This window comes from Lycorma delicatula, chromosome 9, assembly GCF_047948215.1.
Source record: "Lycorma delicatula isolate Av1 chromosome 9, ASM4794821v1, whole genome shotgun sequence".
Lineage (NCBI taxonomy): Eukaryota > Metazoa > Arthropoda > Insecta > Hemiptera > Fulgoridae > Lycorma > Lycorma delicatula.
Window position 1 is genome coordinate 89,705,568 of NC_134463.1, and position 25,822 is coordinate 89,731,389.

The 25,822-nt window shown below is 30.2% G+C and overlaps 1 protein-coding gene across 2 annotated transcripts in view; it reads right to left on the reverse strand.

Moving 5' to 3' along the window:
* Positions 1-25,822, reverse strand: part of LOC142329959 (fatty acyl-CoA reductase wat-like) — a 183,935-nt gene that overhangs the window by 113,442 nt on the left and 44,671 nt on the right. The window contains exon 1 of one of the 2 annotated variants that reach the window (XM_075374944.1): positions 24,067-24,201. The exons of the other annotated variant lie outside the window; for it this stretch is intronic. The gene's annotated coding sequence lies outside the window, so the exon portion shown is untranslated. Of the gene's footprint in view, positions 1-24,066; positions 24,202-25,822 lie in introns of those variants that run through there. 2 annotated transcript variants of the gene reach the window in all.

A 25,822-nucleotide genomic window follows, 5' to 3' on the forward strand; every position in this document is an offset into this window, starting at 1 on the left:
ATTGACGAATTTTTTATTATATGATTTGTGTTAAGTATATATACAGTATACAAAAAAATTGTTTATCTCCGATTATTTCTCGACGATTTCATATTTATTTTGTATTAAAAGAGTTCCATAATTTAGTTACAATATTAGTAGAGGAATAAAATATTTAATATTTGTTAATATCTAATAATCAATATATAGGAATAAAATATTTAACGGTGTATATCTTTGTGTTTGAGAAAATGAAGTAGGAAAAATATATAACAATTATTATCTCGCCTTTCATACATATCTGTACTTTTTGATTCGGACAGTGTCTTTTTGAAGACATAAATATAAATTCCGACGGCGGAAACACCTAAGACTTATTTACTCTGACCAACTCGCAAATCAACATTTCAAATTTTTAAAAAATAAAAACAAATTGTTTTGATGAAATAAAGCTACATATCATCGCAGAAATGATGTTCTTAATGAATATATGTGATTTTTCGATAAATATGTGATAATCTTTGTAATTTCACGTTTTTTAATTTGAAAATGTGAAATTTTTGTTCTTCTAATATGAAAATATGTGGTAGGCTTAATTTATATGTCTGTTATTTTCTTGGAATTTACTTAGATTTTATGTGTTTTACGTTATTATTTTTTTTAAAATAAAATTCTCAAATAATGAATGGTTTTAAACTATTTCTTTGAAAAAAAATTACTACTTTACGGGGTTTAATTGAAATTATGAGTTTATTTCTATAAAAGTTCTAATTTGCAAAATTTCTTACATTTTTAAAGGTTTTGAGCCTCCTTAATCTATTTAATAACTTATGGAATAGAAGACTGTTAACAGGTAAACAAAAATATTTTAATCCGTTATAACTTAAATTAAATAATATTTATCTTAATCAGTAATAACATTTTAAATATTACACACCATTTCCCCCCGCCACAATTCATTAAGTATATATTATAGAACATATTACGAATGGTTTCATAATAAATTTATAAATATATTAATATAATTAATACATTCCAACAAAATGAAATCTCATCAACATAAACAAAACCATTTATTTTTCAACTGATACGTAATTTTAAAGAAGAAAAATGAAAGTTTTTTAAAAATAAAACAAGCATGTAATTTTATTTCATTTCCGGCTTTGATTTTTATTACAATTATGACATAGAATTTTTTAAATATTAAAAAATATATTTTATTATCGCCAATGATTAGATTTATTGAAAGCTTAAAATTGGTTAATGTTACCAGAGTAGATGTGTTTTATGAAAATCTAATTTCCTTTAAAAAGAGGAAATTAGTAAAATATTTTTGGATAATGGTTGCCAGTATATTAAATCTTCATAATCACCTATATTTATCTGCTTATAGTGACTTGACATTATTTAATTTAATGAGCGTTTAGCTATTACTCGTATAATTAATAATATTGTTAATTTGTTTTCTTTCACACTTGACATTACTATTTATTTTACGCAATAGTAGTTTATGATTAGGTTCGACTAGGTATACCTTTACTGTACTCTTTTGATGCATATTTAATTTAGTACATTTTTTATGTACTGTTACTCGCCATTGTAAATCAGTTGATTTCGAAGTTGAGAGTTTTCAGATTCGAATCCTAATTAAGGCAGTTTCTTTTATTGGGATTTGAAAACTAGATCGTGGATACCGGTGTTCTTTGGTGGTTGAGTTTCAATTAATTACATGTTTCAGGTATGGTCGGTCTGAGTCTACAAGACTACACCTCACTCATACGTCGGGAAAAAGGGACGCTTTTTTTTGCCATTTTACTCACTTGTACGAAGTAATGTGATCGAGAAAAATTTCGGTTTTTAGATTTCTACGGAATTATCCATTTTGACTATCCCTGAATCCATTTTGACTAGTTTCGGCGTGACGTCTGTACGTACGTACGTGTGTAGCTCCCATAACTCAAAAACGATTAAACGTATTATGTTGAAATTTTGGATTTAGAACTGTTGTAACATCCAGTTGAGCATCTCCCCTTTTGATTGCAATCGACTGAACCAAAAGTATCAAAATAGCCCAAAATCCGAAAAAATTGGATTTTGGACTTTTTCTTAACTGTAGTTACGAGTATAAGCTCTCATTGAGAGCTTTGCAACGATATTTTTATAAATGGTAATTACTTTCATTGGTTCCAGTGTTATAGCCAAATAAAATTTTATTTAATAAAATCGTTTGATTTTACAAGGGGAAGGCAAATCTGTTGGAATCAGACTTCATCTCCTTTTTTTAATTTAAATATATTGATTTATTAATAATTATTAACCTCTCATTGCAAAAAAAATTTACGATGATTAATAATTCAATAATAATAAAAAAAAAAATAATGAAAAAATTTCAGATGCTTTAAATGAAATAAAATTCTATGTACTATTCATTGAAAAAAAAAGTGTAAATGTAATTTAATATGCATACAAGGAAAGTCATGTGTTCACATCAGATTTTTTTTCGGGGCGCTCAACTAAGTGTCATTATTAGCGTTCGGGTACGATATATTTATATAGTGGGTAAATAAATATTAAAAAAATAAAAAATTAAAGACTAAAAACCATAAAAGTATTGTAGTATTTCATTGTGTTTTTATTTCACTACACCAATAATGTAAATTAAAACACTAAAATTACCATCTGCTGTACGCTAGTAGCTGAGAGCTACTCCTGAATACCGAAATATTTGATTATAAATGGACGGCCTTGAGAAATCGAAAAGATTAGGTAACATTGTTTTATTGTTCCCCAACATATTTCTTGTGTTAGCCCCTAGTTAAAACTTGCGACGCTATGTCGCAACAATAACACAATGTAACAGATACAGTCCATAAGAATGTGGTGCACAGTTAGTTGGCAGCGAGCACAAACGGGTGCATCTGTTTGTGTCATCAGATGTCCATGAGTAAGCCTAATGTGCCCTATTCGCAGTCGGCATATAATAACTTCCTCTCGACGGTTATTTCTGCATGAGGAGCTCTTTCTTGTTGATAGTAGCATTCCATTCATTTTGCCACTCAACATGAACCACCCTCTTCAGAAAACAGATAAGATCGTTCGAGACAACGCGATTGGTGAACGGAAGCTGGAAACAAGCCTCATTTTTCCCCACTATCAGCGTGCTCATTATCTGAAATTCAAGTATGGTTGGGGATCCAGCAAAAGCTCACAGTTGTATTATGTTACGTGATTTAAAAAACACACTGAATCTCACGTACAGCTGAGTATCTGGAGTACGTCACTAATCGCCTGTAAGGCACTATGGAATACGATTAAAAAAATACGTGTGGAAACGTCGGCCTAATTAAATTTAAGGCCTTATTAATAGCATTCACTTCGGCAACGAAAATACTGTTGATGCTGGGAAGGCCAAACATGTATGTTTTGTTGCTAACCACAAAACCACAACCAACAGAATTAACGCTTTTTAGAGCCGTCCGTATAAATTATAGTATCAGTATTCACGCTATTTATAATATAAAATTCTTCTCGAAACATAACCGGAGTTGGGTTCTTCTACTTAAAGTAAGCATTAAAGCAGTATTTAACGAGAGAAGGCCGGCAAGGGGGTAATAACACAAAGCAACAATAAGAACAGGAGGTAATTACATATTTAGAGCTAAGAAAAGGCGCTGACCTCTGATGCCTAGATTCATAATACAACTTAAAGTGTGATTTGATTGCGTGCAATTTGTGTAGGCTTATTTTTATTTGATGATAACGTTTGCTAAATATTTCTCTAAGTTCTCAAACTCTCGACGGAATAGTGCAGCACATTAACGTTTTCACCCTACTATTTTGATGTACTTTTACTTGTTCTTAGCTAGGTCTTCCCCGCTTTCCTGTTTGTAGATTAGGTATCTTCATGAGGCGACGGATGGTTATAAGGGACGAGAGGAGATCATCACCAAAAATATTATTTGAAATTTATCAAATCGATTAAAAATAAAAAAAATAAAAACGATTTAGGAAATCAATTTTTAGATAAAAATTTAGTAAACGATTTTAGTAATAGATTTTTACAGGATGTTTCTACTATAGGTTCTGGAAGTATTGCGCATTAAGTGGTATTGGGCGCCGATGTAGGGATATTTATCTCATGCAAAACTTAAAATCTCTTTGTATAATTTTCTTGTAAGGGAACATTTTAATTAAATTAAAATTTCTCACTTTAATATAAAATGTGTTGAAATCACATGATTTCCTTGTACCCCTATTAAATTACATATACACATTTTTTTAAATGAAAAATACAAAAATTTTATTTTATTAAAAACTTTTGATATTTTTTAATTTTTTTTTTGTTTGTTATTATTGAATTATTATTTATCGTAAAACCTTTTTTACAATCGGAGGTTAATAATTATTAATAAATCGATATATTTGATTAAAAAAAAAAAAAGGTAAAAAAGGAGATTCGAATCGATGTGCTCCCCAAAGATCCTAATATTTCATTAATTAAAATTTTATTTGGTTATAACGCTGGAACCAATGAAAATAATACCACTTATGATATATTGAAAAGCTCTCAATGAGGGCTTATTACTGCGTTAAGAGAAAGTCCAAAATCCAATTATTTCGGAATTTGGGCTATTTGGACACTTTTGGTCCAGTCGATTGCAGTCAAAAGTAGAGGTGCACAACTAGATGTTACAACTGTCCTAAATGCAAAATATTAACATCCTGCAGCTAATCCTCCTGCGTTTTTGAGTTATGCGAGATATATACGTACGTACAGGTGTCACGCCGAAACTAGTAAAAATGGATTCTGGGTCGGTCAAAATGAATATTTCCGTTGAAATCTGAAAACTGAAATTTTTCGGGATCACAATACTTCCTTTCCTTTATACAAGGAATTAAAAACTAGTAAAATATGAAATTTTTTATAACGTTACACACTTTTGGGGGCCTAAATTTTATTACAGTTAAGATGTTTACACAAATTACTTTGTCTTAATTTACTGCCGAGTGGTTTTGTTGTAACAAAAATTTAATTAAGCAAAATGTAAAAAAAATATTATTTCGAGGACGGTCTTACTCTTTTCCTGGAGGAGCCAAAATTTAACGTGTGTACATATTTAACATATGTATAAATTTAACATGTTTGAATATATGTAGACGAATATTTTTTCAAAGTTTCATAATATTTTAGTAATCCTTTTGGGAATATAAAACAACTATAGAAAAGTTAGGTTAACTAGATTCCCTTCCCTAATTCTTGTAAAAAAATTCATGTAGTTATTACTACTACTGTACCGAATTTAAAGTTTCTAAAATGCTTACAAAGAAAGTTGAAATTTTAAAACGGTGGTAAATACCCCATTCCCTTTTCTGAATTAGTTCAAATTCTAATAGTATTAGTGCCCTCATTTAAGATATATTTTGGTCAGATTTTAAATTTTAATGTTTAGGCAGTCTGGAGATATTTATCAAAATGTAGGTAAACATACATACATCCTTACTGAATTTTCCATGGTTTTTTAAAAAAAATAATTACAAAAAACACTGTCCTTCCTATTATTACCCGCACTAATTGTTAATAATTTTAAGAAGTACATCCAATGGAAATTTATTTAAATCTGTAGAAATATATTCCAAAATTTTATTCAATTAATGAGCAACGTAATTTAATAATTCAATAACTTGTTTTTTGAAACCTAATCTTTGACACACCTACTCTGTTAAATAACGTGATAATACATTTATAATTATTTATGTTCTTTTTCCTTATCCGAGTTCATAGAAATATCAGAAAACATTTATAGAGATTATATATTATTAGATAACATAATATTTAACCATGTTTGCGGTTTTGTTACGTTTAAAACAACTTGCCTAAAGAAATATTTTTACGCAATATTTACTATCAACATACTTTATTGTTACGATATAGGCTAAAATTGTATTGTATGGTTTTCATTACTACAAAAGGTTATATAATTAACTGATCATTGTTCTAACATTGTTTCAAGACAACAGAGGTTTATTAAGTTGATTTCGTTCCTACGTCTTTATATAGATATTTATCAAGAAAGCGTATAGAATTAATTAATATATAAATCTTTTATATATATATATACACACACGAGGGTAAGTCAATTATTATCCGCGATGTAGTTGTAAATTTTATTGCAATACAAATAGGAAACTTACATGTACATCATTTTTCAACATAGTCCCCTTGTATTTCAACGCACTTGGTCCATCGTTGCACAAGCTTCCTGATGCCCTCATAAAAGAAGGTTTTCGGTTGAGCTGCGAGCCAGGAATGCACCGCTTCTTTCACTGTTTCGTCCGAGGTAAATCGACGGCCCCTTAATGCCTCTTTGAGTGGTAGTCAGAATGAGCAAGATCAGGACTATACGGAGGTTTAGCCAGTACTTCAAAGTTGAGTTTCTGTTGCGTTTCAGTAGTGTGGGTAGCAATATGTGGACGGGCATTGTCGTGCAACAACACAACACCTTTCGAGAGCAGTCCTCGGCGTTTGCTTTGAATTGCAGGCTTCAGCTTGGCAGTAAGCATCTCGCTGTAACACAAACTATTGTCGTGCCCCTTTCCTCATAATGTTCCAGTACTGGACCTTATGAATCCCCCAAAAAACCGTAAGCATCAGTTTTCCTGCGGACGGTTGGGTCTTGAACTTTTTTTTGCAGGCCGAATTTGGATGTTTCCATTCCATACTCTGCCGTTTACTCTTCGGCTCGTAATGATGGATCCATGTTTCGTCACCAGCGATGATACTGTCTAAGAAGATGTCCCGTTGGTTACCGTAGAGATCCAGATGTTTTTGGCAGATGTCCAAGCGCGTTTGTTTATGCGACTGTGTGAGTTGTTTTGGGACCCATCTTGCACAGATTTTATGAAACCCAAGTCTGTTGTGGATGATTTCGTACGCAAAACCGCGACTAATTTGCAGATGATGTGCCACTTCATCGATAGTTACTCGTCTATCTAAGAAAGCCGTGTCGCGTCCACGCTCAATGTTTTCCTGATTTGTGGCGGTAAACGGTCGTCCGGCTCCTTCGTCGTGCGTAACACTTGTGCGATCATTTTTGAATTTTTCAATCCATTCGTAGACATTCCGTTGCGGCAACACACTGTTCCCATACATTAACGAAAGTCTTCGATGAATTTCGGCCCTTTTTACATCTTCAGACCACGAAAAACGGATCATTGACCGTTGCTCTCCTTTGGTGCAAACAGAAAGCGGAGCAGCCGTGGTTAAGGGCAGGGCAGCGATAATGGAACTAACCTAGCAGCATAAAACCTGCACAGACGTAACAATTAAACTACGCATGCGTCATCTACGCAACACGACAGTACTATCAACATAAAAATATAACAAAATTGTTGATAATAATTGAATTACCCTCGTATATATATATATATATATATATATATATATATATATATATATATATATATATATTATATATAATGTATCTAAAAGTTCTCCCGGGACTTTCATAACCTATTCTACTCGTGAAAATAATGGAAAAAGTTCATATAAACATATGTCCTATGTCCTCCGCGAGTTTCAGATACTGAAAGATTTCAGCTACCCCGGTGAAATGAGGTCGTACTGAAATTTTTAGGACGTTAATTAAGGAGCAGATTTAGATTTGTTATAGTTTTTGAGCTGAAAACCCGAATAAAGTAGGTCATAGAACAGTATTTGTGGTAGTTTTTGAAAAATATGGATTGAAAACCAAAAAATAGGGGTAAAAGGTCCTGTTTTTAATGTTTGATGTAAAATAACTTTGTTAAATAGGTAATAAACATAAAATTAAAAAAAAAAAATACTTGTACAGAATTTAATTCTGAACAAATTGGTAAAATTAATTCCGAATAAATCGAAGTAAAAAATAACAATTTTATTTAGAAACAGTACCGTACTACATTTCTTAAAAAAGTACTGATTTAATCTAAACAAAAAAAAAACTGTCCTTTTTGGCGATTTGAGAAATTTGTAAAAACAAAATTTACTGTTAAAAACTGCTGTTAATAAAATAAAAAAAAACTGGGAATTACCGAATTATAAAATAAAAATAAATAAAATTTATTTAGATAATATTTTTTTTTATTAACGATAGAAATACAATAAATTATTTGAAAAATTATTATTCAAAGTTGCCAATAAAATAAAAACAGCTGATCAACAATGTGCAATACTGTATTAGTGTTTAAATCATTCTTTATGGTAGATTAAGTATATCGAGTACTCTGAACTGTGCTGTCGTTAGCGAAAGTTTTCTGTGAATTATAGTTTGAACGTGATCGATTTGCCATTGATGTAATGCCGTACTTATTTACATCAGAGGAATACGCTGATATGGTATCCATTTTGGATATGATGGTAATACTGCAGTAGAATATAAAATATGTTTTCCGAATCGCAGGATTTCATATCCCGAAGCAATTAGCGCGACTTTTCTCAGTGTTCCGGAAATTGCTTCATTACGTAGTATTCGTACCGGCTACAAATGACCGGTCCAACACGACGCTGTTATTAATGAAATTATTGTCGATGCAATTCAGGACAGAACAGGCGTCATTACACTACGTCTCTCTAAGCGGTCGGAGTTTCGCATTCGATGGTTTAGAAAATACTTAAAACAAGTTTTATCCTTTTTATAAACAGCCTGTTCAACATCTACACCACGAGACGGTCTGCTTTGCTTGGAGTTATGCAACTGGTGGAATACAAATCGACAACTCTACTACAAGTATTTTTTGTTTACCGGAAAGGCAAATTTCACTAGAGATGCCGTCAGTAACTTACGTAATGAGCATTCACGAGCAGAAGTAAATCCTCATGAAACGGTGGTAGGTAGTTTCCATCACCGACTTAAAACCGTCAAAGTATGTTGAGTCTACTTAAATGTTGAGTTCTACTCGCACTTCGTTCAAGAAGATTTGCTGAAGCTGGTTTAAGTACTTCCTCTAGAACCGAGACGGAAAGTATACTTCCAGTAAGATGGCGCGTCTTCTCACTTCTGTTGTGTCGTTTCCACTCATTTAAATCGTTTCCCTGAGAAATGGATCGATCGTGGAGGTCCACATTTCTGGCCACAAAGATCACCTGATCCTAACACCTTTAGATTTTTGCGACGAAAAATATCGTATACCAAACAAAAATACATTCTCGTGAGGAATTAATTGTCCTTCCTGAAGAACTAAAAAGGGCAACAAAAGCAGCACAGAAGCGTGCCAAGAAATGTGTTGAAAATGGCGGACTTATTTTTTTTTAACATTAATTATAAACTGGTACGTATAATGCACTTTGGTCTAGTGTACTGTTCTTAAATAGAATTTGAATTTTTCTTAACTTTTCTTTATTTTATTCAACCTATCTTACACCATTTTGTTCAAAATTAAATTCTCTATAAGTTTTGTTTAAAGTGTTTATTTTCTATTTAACAAAGTTACGGAACGTCAAACACAAACAACAGGGTTTTTACCCCAGTTTATTGGTTTTTACTCCTCAGATTTCTCAAAAACTACTGCAGATATGGTTCAGGGATCTATTTTATTTTCAAAATCATAAGAAATCATTAATTATTCTACCTCTTAATTAACGTCCTAAAAATTTCAGTACGACCTCATTTCACCGGGATAGCTGAAATCCAAGCGAAATCTTTCGCTACCCATAACACGCAAACGAAGCATTTTAGGACATATTAATATTTTATGCGAGTAGAACAGTTTATAAAGTCCTGGAAGAACTTCGTGATACACTCTACATTCAGCCCACCGGGCTTGGGCTGGTCTAGTGGTTAACTCGTCTTCGCAAATCAGCTGATTTCGAAGGCGAGAATTTTAAAGTTCAAATCCAAGTAAACGTTAGTTGCTACGGATATCAGGGTGCTTTGGTAGTAGGGGTTCAAGTAACCACATGTCTCAGGAGTGGTCGGCGTGACTCCGTACAAGAATACATTTCATTTACATGTTATAGATATCATCCCCTTCTCATTAGGCCGTGAGGAGGGTTGCTTATTTTTCACTAGTTTAACAGATTACAACGTACACATTAGGAAAAATAAAATAATATTATGTAATTTTATAAATATATATATATATATATATATATAAAAATAACTAGAGAGGCATATCTCTCCTGGATCGCACATACAAAATCCTGTCGAGAATCATATACAACCGATGCAAAGATCAACCTGAACTGGAACTTGGGGAATGCCAAGGGGGATTTAGGCCATGGAAAAGTTGCCCGGAGCAAATTTTTTCCCTAAAACTTATGATGTACTTATACAAAAGACGGAAAAAGCAACTAATAATCACCTTCGTCGACTTTAAAAGGGCCTATGATTGTATACACCGATCATCCATGCTGAGTATTCTGAGAAACCTGGGCCTTCACCCTAAACTCGTAAACATGATAAAATTAACTTTAACCAATACCCAGTCCAGACTGAAATTCAGAGGTGAACTCTCTCGACCCTTCTCCATAAAAACTGGATTGAGGCAAGGAGACGGCCTCTCACCACTCCTTTTTAACTGCGCCCTCGAATTTGTCATGAGAAAATGGTATGAAATAAATCCCAAAAATATAAAAATGGGTACTAAGAAAAACTCCATCACACTAAATTGCCTGGGATTTGCAGATGACCTCGCTCTTTTAGCAAATAGTATTCAAGAAGCCAAAACACAAATCATGAGTCTTCAAAACCTAGCACAAAAGATAGGGCTTCATATCTCGTTTGAAAAACTGAACTAATGGCCATAGATCCTCTGGTAATAGAGCACATTACGGTAAACAATCAGAAAATTAAAATAGTAAAACAATTTAAATATCTAGGGGAAATAATAATTTATAATTTAAATGAAAAAGTGACATGGCAAAACAGAACAAATAAAATAATTAAATCCCAAAAATTAACTTGGTCAACATATAACAAAAAATGCCTTTCGACTAAAACAAAACTTAAACATTATAAAACTGTAGTCCAGCCAGAAGTCACCTACGGAAGCAAGACCCTTTTCAAAATCACTCAGAAAAACCGAATTGATAAAATTCTGAAAATAGAGAGGAGAATTGTCAGAATGTGCATCAATAAAAAACACCAAAAAGAAGGCCGATGGTGGATTGTGCCAAATGAGGTGCTGTATCGAGAAATAGAGCCTGTTACTGATACTATGCGGAAAAAAAGAATATCTTTCTTTGGTCATCTCATAAGGACACCGGAAACAAGACCGTCAAGAAATATCATTGAAAAGCTCTGGTTCCAAAAGTTAGAAGTAGGATGGATCAAAGAAATTAGAGAATATATGAAAGAATTGGGAATTTCCCTGACTGACCTACAGAATAAAACTGGAAAAATTACAAAGCTAAAAGACAAAAACATTAGATTTAAACAAAAGACAAACGACAAAATACAACGAAGAGGGTGTTTACAGATGAAGAAACGAAAGCAAGATCTGATGAAGACATACTGGGCAGCTCGGAAGAGTAAAATAACACGCTTTTTTCAGAAAAGATCCAACTAAAATTGACTTAAGTGGTCCCATGTTGGCCGTAAAAGTATAATAATAATATTATTAAAATAATAGAATATGATTAAAATATATATTTTTTTTAATTTTTGTTCAACCGTTATAATTATTATAAATTCCATAGCCAGAGCCGTCGTTAAATTAATAAAACATTTTGTTATTAAATAAATTAGAAGATAAACTGTTTACTAAATTAATGTCGGCTATGATAATCAGTTTTATTAACAAGTGTTTTTTAAGTATGTAGGTTCCAGTTTTAAATTTATTACCCGATCTAAAACTTTCAGAATATATTTTTAAGGTTATCTGGTAAGATATTACGATAGGAATAAAACAGTACAAGTGTTTACTTTTCTGTACGTGTTACAAAGAACGTTAACTTTCTCTTCAGTGCTTATAGACGAGCACATCATTTGACTCGATGGGTTTTCCTACTGATTTATACATATACAAATTATTTTAAGAATATTCTCGTGTTTTTTTACTACGTAATTAAATAATAAGGTAAAATTCTATAAATAAATTCAGATATAAAGATATATCTAAATACTTGGAAGATATCCAGATTTTATTTCAATTTTACTTCCTTGTACAAAGTAAAGGAAGTATTGTAATCGCAAAAAATTTCGGTTTTCAGATTTCAACGGAAATTTCAATTTTGATCATCCCTGAATCCATTTTGACTAGTTTCAGCATGACGTCTGTACGTACGTATGTATCTCGCATAACTAAAAACCGATTAGCCGTACAATGTTGAAATTTTTAATTTAGGAGTGTTGTAACAGACAGTTGTGCACCTCCCCTTTTGATTTCAATCAACTTGAATAAAAATGTGCAAAAAAGCCCAAAATAAAAATAAAAATTGGATTCTTAACTTTTTCTTAACTGCAGTAAAAAGCCCTCATTGAGAACTTTTCAACTATATTGGCCTTATTTTCATACAACTCTGGAATTATTTTCATATAACTCAAGAGTTATAGTCAAAATTTTAATTAATGAAATATTTTGATCTTACAAGGTGATGGCTCATCGGTTCGAATCCGACTTTATTTTTTTATTTAAATACATTGATTTAATAATAATTATTAACCTGTGATTGTAGAAAAAAAATTTAAAATAAATAATCCAATAATAAAGATAAAAAAGAAAAATATGAAAAAATCCAGAAGTTATTAGTGAAATAAAATTTTACGTACTTTTAATTTAAAAAAAATTGTGTACATGTAATTTAATAGGCGTACAAGGAAGTCATAAGATGTCCATATCAGATTTTTTATTTTTAGATTGATAATTTATAAAAGATATTTTTTTACTGGGATTTTTTTTTAAAAGATTTTTTACCCTTAAAATTGTCCTTGTTGAGTCGAACAGAAAATTGTACAGTTTAATATAATGGATGTATCTATATTTAAATAATTACTCCTAATTTAAATCTATTAAAGTTTAATTTTTTAAAATTAATTAAGTCAATTTTTTTAAAATTAATTATTTTAATTTGATTAATAGATTTTTTTTTAATTTTTTTTACGTGGCTACCCTACTAGGAACCAATACAATGTCATTTCTTTTTTTTTTATATTTTCCCCATTTTCTCTGTGTATCTGTTTTTCTTCTCTTCTATTTTCTTTTGATGCTTTTTCTTCTTTCTGCCACAAACACCTTTGCATTATAACTTATTTCTGTACACTTTAATCTATCCAAACAGTCCGCTTCTATTATCTTAAGTTTTGATGTTCCTCTTTTATCTACGATTTGTATCTTGCCTGACACTTAAAAACAAATGACATTTAAAAAAAAAATTGTTTTACTTACTCTTTTTAGATTCCTTCTCGTCATTTATCCGAGGAATTTTAAAACTTCTTTTTTAATTGATGTTTAAAAATCAAATTTCCTTATTTGAGCAGTAATTTCAGTTCTATTATTTTTCTGAGATCGTAAATTCTTAAGAGTTTTTCTTTGGTTAGGAAACTTAATTTTTATAATTTGGATCTCCGGATTCCAAATCTGCTTCATCTGTCTTTAAGTATCTAAATTGGACTGTAACTATTTTTTCATACTTGAGCCTCAATGATTTCTTGAGGATAATTTTTGAGGTTTGTGTTTGAAGCGAAATAGGTAGTTTGTTATTGCACCGCCACCTTTTTTCACTTTTTTTTTATGCAACTTCTTTGTCAAAAAACAACGTATTAAAAAAATATATATCTGTAAGCAAGTGTAGGTTGTTTTAGAATATGTTTAACTCCATGTACTGACGAATCGTACGTATATCCACATAATCTAACCAATCATAACCTACACTCGCTAACTTCATCTAATTAACGCTAAATATACATATTATACGCTATTTATTGGTATAGACGAGGTTAGCGAGCGAAGAGAGCGTACGTTATCTTGATATACATTGCGATTCTTCGGTACACGGAGTCAACATAACCTAATGTATTTTGTAAATTCTTATTTTTCATTAAAAACAAATGTACTTTTCCACCTTAAATAAAGGTTCTTAATCATTTTCTAATGAAATCTGAGGAATTTGCTTAAAAAAGTGGCAGTGCGATACAAAGTACCGCGAAATATTGTTAAAAATATTATTTGTTTTTTTTTAGGCTCCATTTAAGAGTTTATGTAGTGTGTTATTTAAAATACTGTGCTTGTTATTGCTAAAGAAAACTAAATCTGTTTTAAATTTACTTGTGTGAATATTCAATTATAGACATATTACGGTAGAATCATTGTACTATTAGCTCTTTCATTACGCTGTTTTTTTTTTCATAATTTAATAAGAATTACATTTTTTTGTTATTATTATTTATTTCGTCTATTAAATTGGTTTTATAATGTAATTTAATTTCATTTTTGTTTTATTATATAATTTACAGTGGTTTGAATGAATGGTTTAAAATTTAAAGTTTAGATGAATTTGTACATATTTTCCATTACTTATTTTACAATTTTATATTATTTAAGCTTTTTAAAACGGATAATATATTATTTAAAACCTTTTAACCCTTTTTTATTTTTTAAAAATTAAATTTGACGACTTTTTACATTTTTTTAAGCAGTTTATTTTTGCAATCGGTCGTCAAAAGAACTGCGACCATAAGTAAAATTTTGGGCTAAGAGAACGTGTTAGGAGGCCAAACAAAGATAGACAACCTCAAATACAATATTAATAATATGCATCACCTTGCATTACACAAACGAAGCAAAACGTTAACAAAAACAAAGATAAGAGATAATAATGTCAGATAAAGGTAAATAAATAATAAATTTACTAAACAACAAAGACACCGAATTCTCAGCAGAGAATCAGACCGCCGACTCGAGTCAATATAGATTCTCGATATATATCGAGATGTATATCTCGAATTTCAACATAGTCAAATTCCAGTATAGATTCTTAAAGTTTAAGCTATTTTTCATAATAACCACTGTGTCATCTCACGGGTCACGCAGTCCAATGATCATTCACGCCCTTAATGATCAGCGAGGACCATTACATGCAGCCTCCTCAACCATTTTACTTGCTCACCATTATCAAGTATATTCAGTGCCAGATGAGCTTGTCTCGCTTTGATACGTATCTAGTCCTTACTGGTCTTCCGTATTTCCTCACGAACGCATAACACTACATGATACTTTAATAATTTATTCGTTAAGGTCAAATTAACAGTTAAAAGTTGAACTAGAATATTACAAATGACCTGAACGTGCAATAATAATTTTTTTATTGAATAAATTTATAATTTTTTTTTATTTTTACATTTAATTTATTAATTAATTTACACTTATTTATTTTAATTTATGCTTGTTTGTTTGTTTATCATATTATATATACATATTTTACAATTTTATACTCTTTAAATCTGTATACGTAGATTTATATATTTATATATATATATATATATAACTACCGGAAACAAGACTGTCAAGAAATATCATTGAAAAGGTCTGGTTCCAAAAGCTAGAAGTAGGATGGATCAAAGAAATTAGAGAAAATATGAAAGAATTGGGAATTTTCCTGACTGACCTACAGAATAAAACTGGAAAAATTACAAAGCTAAAAGACAAAACCATTAGATTTAAAAAAAAGACAGACAAACGACAAAATACAACTAAGAGGGTGTTTACGGATGAAGAAAAGAAAGCAAGATCTGAACGAATGAAGAAATACTGGGCAGCTCGGAAGAGTAAAATAACACGCTTTTCTCAGAAGAGATCCAACTAAAATATACTTAAGTGGTCCCATGTTGGCCGTAAAAGTATAATAATAATAATATATATAGGTATATATAGATAGGGTGATTATAAAGTGTGGTAACTCTTAAATAACTTTTTATCCGTTAAACATCGAAAAATTAAATTTAACAAATTTGAAAACTAATTTTTTTTCAATATGAGACTACAATACCAAAGAGTACATAGGAAGGGGCAAATCTAAAATTTTAACTGGAAAGGATGTGGTTTTTCAAGTGCATTGAAAAACAAACTTTTCACATAAAATTCTTCAAGATCTTTTAAATAGCTTCTTAACATGAAACATTAAAAAAATAAATTTTGTCAAACGTTTCTACCCCTAAATAATCTATTTTTCGGTTAGTCACTTATGAAACTAAAAAATATTAAAGAACCCAATTTTTGGTTAGTGTCCGATATCTTTTAGATAAATTTTTAATTTTTCAGCGCCGTTTAAAATGGTGTATCACATCTATTTTCATTTAAGATTTTTGGGTTCACCTCCCCCGTTGAAGCCCCTTGGATGGTTAGATCATACAGAAAAAATATAGCATCAAAGTAGGAGGATTTGCTGATTTTATTTTTCTGTGTCGAATGGTTGAACAGTTATTTAGAGGTTATCATATTTTATAACAGTATATTATTTTATTATCAGCTATTTATTTTCTTTGCCATTATATAAATTCAGCTCAAATTATTAGCTTATACGTAATTAAATTTGTCAGTTACACCTATTTTTAAATAGAAAATAAATTTCTCTTTAGTTTAAATTGAAACAGATTTAATTGTGTAAATCTGCCTCTATTATCTGGTTGTTTTAGGCTTTAGTTAATTGTGATAGTCTGCCATTTGATCTTATAAACAGCTAGTAGCAATTCTGTAAGATCCAAATTTATGTTTAAAACGTTTAATATTAAAACTATAATAGATTTATTTCCCTCAGGTCACATACACTGCCAGAGAAGTCGCGTCTGTTTTTAATTCTTACTAATATTAATATTAAAAGTTATACGAATTAAATTAGATGTAACATTATGGTTACAAATTTATACGGCGGGGATGTTAGTTATTGGCCCCCTTGTAAAAATCTACGTACGAGTATGCTACCCTAATGTTATAATTTATGACTTAGATTTTTTAATGTCTCATGTAATTTAATTTGGGATTTTTTGAGCTGAAACAATTCGAACCAATCACTTCAACTTAGTTGCAGTGCCAATATCTTTACAATTTCTTTCTTTATCATTATTATATTTTTTGTTTTTCATTAGAAACATTATTAAATATTTTTTTATAATTATTTTTCCCGTTTAAATGCTTATGTAAAATACATTCTGAATGTTTAAGTCATAAAAAAAATCATTTAGGAGATGTGAAGTCTCTATTTGAAATTTAAAAAATATTTTCTACTATCATTTACTTTTCAATTTTATTCCTTGATTTCTTTTAACAAAAATGATTTTTCAAAAAAGCTAGAGAACATCAAAGTTATACAACGATTTCTGAACAAACTATTGAGAAATATAACAGAAGCACCTTAGTTTGCAAAAAAACACAGAAATACATGATTGTCTGGATTCACCAACCGTTCGAGACGAGATACGGCGATTCAGTACAAAATAAAAATGAAACTGAACAAACAGGTGTCGCGGTTAACCTCCTGGATACAGCGAGGATGTTTGGCAGTCGTTAAAGCGACTGGATATATTAGATCTGTAAATTCTCCAAGATTGTTGGACGTGAATCAGCTAGCTACCTTAGAGTGTCTTTAAAAAAATATTTGTATTCTGCATAAAAAGGATAAGAATCTGAAATCAAATGGACAATTAGATCGACCACCAAAACTCAATATTTCTCCACCTCTTTCATTCGTTCGTGAAAAGTGATTTCAACATAACTACCGACCTTAACAGCTGTACAGAGATATTCTAAAGTAAAAATAACGGAATTACCTGCAATTATTTTTCATGCAAATATGTATATAAATTTGGGGAATTTCAATGTACACTTTTACATGTAATTTTTTTATATTCAAATTTACCTGTGGTTCTTGTAAATTTGAACCGACCGTAAATTAAAAACTGCGGCAAAAGAATCTATCGTAAGGAAATAAAAAGTAGACAATATGTATTTTATTTTATCCAGAGAAGACGCTTCCACCCTCATAAATATTTTAAGGCAAATAAAATTTTAATTCAAGGTTAGTAACCAGTTTTTTCAAGTTTCATAAAATCATTTTAAGTCTTAAGTATGACACGTTTATATAATTTTGTATACACGAAAATTTTTACGTTATAAAAAATTAATTTATTTTCTATTAAAAATACGAAACGAGGAAGTTGTTTTGTCATAAAGCAATATTTTTATAAATTTATTTAATTTTTTTTTTAAATTGCGAAAAGAAAGATCAGATTGTACAATTACGTGTTATTCCTTATAGAGTAATTTAATTTATGCAATATTGTTATTAGTTGATGACATTGAAGAAACAAGCTCTTTTTTAAATAAAATCTTACTTGAAATTCTGTATCAGCTGCTTTGCTTGTTAGTAGAGAAAGTTAGTAAACTGTAAACAGATAATAAATATTTCTGTTCGTTAATTTAGAACGTCAATCATATTGTGTAGATCTGTTGTTATTATTTACTAAAACATACTGTGGATAAACATGGATATGTTAAACGTAATATGATGATAACTTAACATCATATAATCATTAAAATAATAATAATTTTTATAACCTAAATAAATTCAAATATTATATTACAATTATATTTTATGTCCAAAAACCAGCTATTATTAGTTCAAAAAGCTAATTAGTCTAGATAAACGACCTTCTAATTAGATTAAAGGAACGATGACCTTGAAGTTAAAAGTTTGGAATGAATAAGTTTAAAATACATTTAAGTAAAACTTAAGAATACAAAAATAGCAATTATTACATCGCAAGGAAAAATATGAATAAATATTTTTCTTTTAGAGTAACAGATAAATTCTAATGTCCCATAATTTAATTTTTCAAGGTTATTTAGAAATAATATAAAAAATTCCATTATAATTTTTTTTTAAATAAAATAACTGACTAAGAATATTGTGGTGGTATTAAAAATAATGGGAAATAAATTTTGATTTTCTTCCACGAAATTTTGTATGGATTATATCACAGGCAAATTTTTTATGTCTAGACAAATATTGTTCTTGGTTCTTATTTTACTGAATTTATTATTTAACTGCTCTAATTGCTTAAAAAATAGGCTTCTACTAATTATTTTACAGGTTTGTTAGTTAACCCACCGGGTTGTTCTAGTGGTGAACTCGTCATCGCAAATCAATTGATTTCGAAGTCGAGAGTTCTAAGTATCAATCCTAGTAAAGGCATTTATTTTTATTTGGATTTTAATACTAGATAGTTGGTACCGGTGGTCTTTGGTGGCTGCGGTTCAATTATCCACACATCTCAGGAATGGTCGACCTGAGACTGTACAAGACTATATTTCATTTACGTTCATACATATCATCCTTATTTTTACCTTAACGGTGGTTTCAGAGGCTAAACCGAAAAAGAGACAGAGGTTTTGTTAATTATAAAAAGATTGAATAACATTTTAAAAAAAAAGAATAGAAATGACATATTAAAATTATGATGCATTGAGTAACAGGAGTTAGGAGGCTATAAATATAAATATTTATTAGTAATTAAAAAATATAATAAAAATGTAAATTATCTGAAAATTCTCAAAGTAATATTTTAAAAAGGAAAACCTTGATTTAAATTCTTTTATACCTACTGAAATTATTTTTAAATGTCATTAAAACTATTTAGGTTACAAATATTTTATTCTTTGTACTCCATTTTATTAGACATTTTTGCTTCATTATTTATTCTCAGAATGCAAAAGTAATAAAAAAACAAACATTAAGCCGAATACATAAAAAGATTTAATGTTAAGGTTTTTTTTTAGATTTGATTGATTTATAATTCTATGCAAATGAAATAACTTACAAATTATTAGGATCATGCCACCAGATTTCTATATCTTTGGCCCCTTCAGTCTAAAATAGGAAGCATCGGAAATTAATTTGAAGTAATAAAAATATTTTTTTGGAGTTCAGAATAAATATAAAATAATTGACAGAACTTGTTCCTTTTTTAACACAATATTGTAACAAGACCGGTATAACGGACCTGAGTAACGGATTCCTGCCAATTAAGTGAAAGTAGTAGACAATATAAAAATGAGAGAAACACAGAAACGGGCTAAAAGGAACCCTTTTAGTAAAGGTATCAGGTCCGTTTAACAATCGTCTTTTGTAATACTGCCCGCTAAACAAATGTTGTTCCGTGAAAAGAGTTACGGGACCTAGGTTAGGAATGCATAACCCAGCGGGTTGGTCTAGTGGTGAACGGTTCTTCCCAAATCAGCTGATTTGAAGACTCCTTGGAATTTGAGAACTCCAGCGTTCAAGTCCTAGTAAAGTCAATTATTTTTACACGGATTTGAATACTAGATCGTGGATACCGGTGTTCTTTGGTGGTTGGATTTCAATTAACCATACATCTCAGGAATGGTCGAACTGAGACTGTACAAGACTACACTTCATTTACACTCATACATATCATCCTCATTCATCTTCTGAAGTATTATCTGAAAGGTAATTACTAAAAGATAAACAGGAAAAAGAAAAGGTTAGGAATGCATGGGAACGAAAGGGCTCGGTTGATCGTTCAACGGTCAACTGGGGTCTGATCCGGCAGCTAAAGAGAATAGGAGTATTAAAAATACTGCCGAGAAGACAAGTCAAAGATCACTACTGTGAAATGAGTCTATGCGAGACGTTATGATGTCAGTTCCGCGAGGAGAGTCTGCGGCGATGCGAGTTCTGCGAATCAGTCCGCGAGAGTATTCTGCGAGGAGGTTATTGAAGGAGCGAAATTCAAAGTGAACTAAGATGGCGTCACAAGTAATGGTTCGATGAGTTACTGTAAGGCTACAAGTGAAATAATGTACTAAATTTCATTCATAAACTGGTTAGGGTAGTTTTATTTATGAACAGCAACGGTATTTGCGGTGGAAGAACTTTATACTTGTCTTTTGTATATTGTACTATTGTTGTTAATACGGGACTAGTGGTGAAAAATGTTAAAGACTAGTGGTCAAGCTAATGTCTTTTGTTAATGGGACTGAATTCTGGTTTACATTATTAATCTACCTGTTAACTAAATCCTGACGATTATTTTGAATTCTGTTTTGTATGTAATCTCTGTTTACTATTGTTATTGACATTTGTGTTATTGACATTTAATGTTATTATTGTTTACTGTTGACATTTATTATTCTAAATATCATTGAGAGATATTTTTTTATTGTCTGTTATAATTATTACTACTACTCTGATTATTATTGTGGTTGTGATTACCGATATTTTTTTAATTTATTTGTTTTATGATTGTTGTTTACTATTTTCACTATTAATGATTTCTCTTGTTCGATTTATGCTTTTAAACCAATATATTGTAATTATATAAACATTTTCAATTGTCAGTTTCTCAATTTCCTGACTGGGACGCGAATACGCGACTATATTTATAATCTCTTCCTTCGGATCAGTGAATAGATATGTTGAATGGTTACAATTGATTCAAGGAGAAAGACCAACAGCTATTAACTCCTCTATATTCCGTTTATTATGGCTAAGTGTCACCTGCAACAACTGCCGACAGATTGGTGATTTTTTTTAAAAATTAAAACTGCTACCCCTGACCTCTCTCTTTTTCCTGTTTTAGCCTCCGGTAACTACCGTTTAGATAATTCTTCAGAGGATGAATGAGGATGATATGTATGAGTGTAAATGAAATGTAGTCTTGTACATTCTCAGTTCGACCATTCCTGAGATGTGTGGTTAATTGAAACCCAACCACCAAAGAACACCGGTATCCACGATCTAGTATTCAAATCCGTGTAAAAATAACTGGCTTTACTAGGACTTGAACGCTGGAACTCTCGACTTCCAAATCAGCTGATTTGGGAAGACGCGTTCACAACTAGACCAACCCGGTGGGCGCTACCCCTGACCAGTACTCGAATTCATAACCTCCAGATGAAAGATAGAGATGCTACTCCGTCACGAGTAGCGGAACAGAAATTAAAACATTGTATAGACAAATAGAGAATTCAGTAAAAGAAGGAGCTATAATATTGTTTGCCTAAGCAAATACGTAGGACCTTCTTAAAAGGATAACTTAACATATTTACCATTTTATTTAAATATAATATTTTTTCGTTTATTTAATACAATGATTGCAACTAAAGCGTGCGCGCATACCGTATTTAATTCGCGCGTGCGTGACGGTCGGCACTAATTAAACTAATGTAATTTTTACAACCTACATACAACAAATTTTGCCTGTACCATCGGCAGACTGGTGTAGCCGCGAGGCATAACGCACCAGGTACCGAGTCGACCAGGCGATCGAATTCGAGACCCGGCCAGACCTGAGTTACTTTTTTATACTTTAAATATTGTTAATTTATTTAATTATACCGTTCACCAATAATGTCACAACATAACAGATGACTACAACAAAATTTTTTATGGTGGGTGTGCGATTTTACCAACATTTTTTTGTTGCAAATATAGTTATTTTTTAATCGTTAACAAATGTGTCTAAGAAAAATATGATCTTAGGTGAAATCTCGAGATAATGAGGATGACCTTGCTTTACATCCCCTTGATTTTTAAAGTTAAAAATTTAACGGAATTAATGCCTGATATATTGAAGTAATCTGACAAAGTTTTGTCAAAATCGGTTCAGTAGTTCTGGAAATATAAGGTGATATAAAGGATAATACCGAATATACATACGTATATACGAAAATTAACATTTGGAAAATTTCCATCCGGTTATTTGGGGTTCCTTAGGTTTCAAAGCATCAAGATCCGGTTAAAACTGCGTTTGTCAAAATTGGAACGATTACAATACTTTCCATTCTACAGCTATAGCGCTATCCAAATGGGAAACTAAAAATCATTTTATATTAATATTATGTGAAATTTTTTTTCTACGTTTAAAATAATAAATTATTTTATCAGAAGAATTAAATCTGATTTTTTAAATAATTTAAATATTTGTTGTAATAAATTTATTTTATAATATATTTGTTTGATAATCTTATCAAGATGCTTTTAATATTATTTATATCTAAAAATTACTACCATTTTTAACAATATTTAATTATATATATGTATATATGAAAAAGTATGATATAAAAAATGAATAATATTAAAAAAAGAAACAAACCCTTAAATTTATATCAAATTTAAGATATAATATAATATTAATTAATTTTATATTAAAATTATATCTCTTTATAAGTAATTTTTATTATTATTATTATTATTAAACTGTTTCTATTTAACATTTTAACAATAAAATTTATTTATTCATATGTAAAACAAATTGTTAGGGGTGTAGGATGTAGGGGGTATACCGAAATGAAACGACTAGCACTAGATAAGGAATCTTGGAGAGCTACATCAAACCAGTCAAATGACTGAAGACAAAAAAAATGCAATATTGTAATTATTATATATATAACGTTTTATCAAATATTATTATTGCCAAGTGATAATATTAAAAAAATATTTTAATACTATTTAATGCAAGTATTATATATCAATAAAAGTTCTCAGAAGTGTTTATTCCATAAAAATACAATAATTATTCAATGTCATTTATGTATTACTTGGAGAAAAAAAACACAGAGACGTGTAAAATAATATACGTAATATTTTATGAGTGCCTATTTCACTAATATTAATACTAATAACAAATAAAATAAAATTTATTTTAGTTAATTCATTTAAATATTCTTATTTTTTTTAGAAATTGTTCACCGATCGGGATTGTTTACAACAATAATTATGGAAAAAATATCGTGAAGGTGTCGAATTCGTACTGTAAAATAGGTTCATTACACATTTTATTAACTTGTTTTATAATAAAAAAAATTAATTCTTTAATTTTTCTGAATTTAGGGGTTAAACTTAATTGAAAAATTTATCATTAAAATAAAAATATGCAAAGGTACATCTAATCAAAGTTTGTATTAATTCATTTAAAAAAAATGCGTGACTTATAAAAGTTTTTAACAATTTAAGCCTATAAAAATATTATTATAATTTATTTATAAAAACGTAAACAAAAAAGAAATTATTAAATAATAATTATATTAATAATAATTATTATATTAAATATTATACGTATATTTTTAAATAAATAAATAAAAAATATTTTTAATTACCTGTTTCAATTAGAATAAATGATGAAAAATAAAAAAAAATATTTTGAAAGTATATGTATATGTAAACTAATTCCAGATATGTAGCAGTCCAATTCTAAAAGACGTTATTGGAAGGAACTCCAAGAGAACACGCGTGCACGAGTCGAAAGTGAAACACGGAATGAGCAACCGAACTGAAATTAAATGACGATAACTGGTAGATTTAATAAACACTTGAATTCTGGTAACCAGTTCCTATATTAAAATATATAATAATAATAAAAACAACTAGCCTGTAATTCTTCGTTTTTATTGAATTCTACTACGTTCGGATTATTACTAGAAAACAAGTACTGGCTACAATCTGACTAGACAGCTAGTATAGCCTGTGACAGTCGACTAACCAGAGAAACTGTTTTTATTTCAACCCCCACCTCATAAGTAATACAGTACCTGCAATAATAATAACAATGCAACAGAAGCTCTTCCATTCAACTCATTCGCCTGTTTTTGTTTTCTTTTCGTTTGTTTTTTGTAACTGTTTATCTAATTTCTTTTTTATCTCATTCTCACATTATTTTTTGTTATTAATTTTACTTATTCACTTAAAAAATAAAATCCCTTTCGGCTCGCCCGAAGCGGAGGTAGATTTCACCAATGCTAAGTAGGGAATAAAAAAGATTTTCACCTTAAAATTAAGAAAAACCTCAAATTTACTCAATACATGTTTAGAATATAAGCCCTATCTTACAATTCCAGCAACATTTTGGTCATTCCTTGCCGTAAGGGTTCGTTATATCAAAAGTTGTTTCAGGGAAAAGTTTTAGGTAATGTTTAGAGGATTAATAACCACTTTAAACCGATTCATACTGTACCTATTAAGGAGGTATGATATTTTTGTCTTTGAAACCCCATTTTTTCCATCTCCTGGGCCAATGGTTGGTGAAATCAAAAAACTTTACTTAGCTAAGTTTTAGGCCCTTATTCGAAGAATAGTAGGAACTTTAAACGAATTCGATATTTTACTTAATAAGAAAGTTATTGCGATATTTTCCACCCACATGATCCGATTTTGCCCATTAACCAACTCAAACGAGATCTTGGGTCGTTATATTTTATGCATCAATTTGAAAGTGATTGGCGCAAAATTACGGTCGTTATCGTGTCAATAAGAAAATGAAATATATATATAAATGTATATGTAAAACTTTTGAACTGACCCACATGTTCCATTTAAACATTTTGAGCTGTTCCTACCCCCCCCGTTCTTCTGAAGGCTGAATACTCTAAATTGGAGCTTATTGAGTTAACCTTTCTTATGGAAGAAGATTTCCAAATAAAGAATCTGGCTACCTCAAATTAGAAAAAAATTAAAAGGAACATACAACCGTATTTCTAGTTACCTGAAACAAACACATTGTTGGCCTCCATTTTGTATTGGACGATCAGAATTTAATGTTATTGAATCATTTTTCTCGTCACATCAAGCTTTTTAAAATGATATATCAAATTACCATTGGTCTTATTTGAAATTTTTAGTTTTCCCCATTTCTCTACCACCCAAAAATCAAAAAGAATGTAACACATTCATAAAAGTAGTCCCTCGGTACAAAGAAGAATGACGCAATCCGCATCCAGTTATCTAAATTATAAAAAAAGTTAAGAGGGGCTGGTAAATTACTTTTCAGCCACGCGGTATATATAATACAGCATACGTTTCGAATATTCTGGAATATCTGATGAGCGTAGCTACTAAATTGATTTAAACATTTTCACT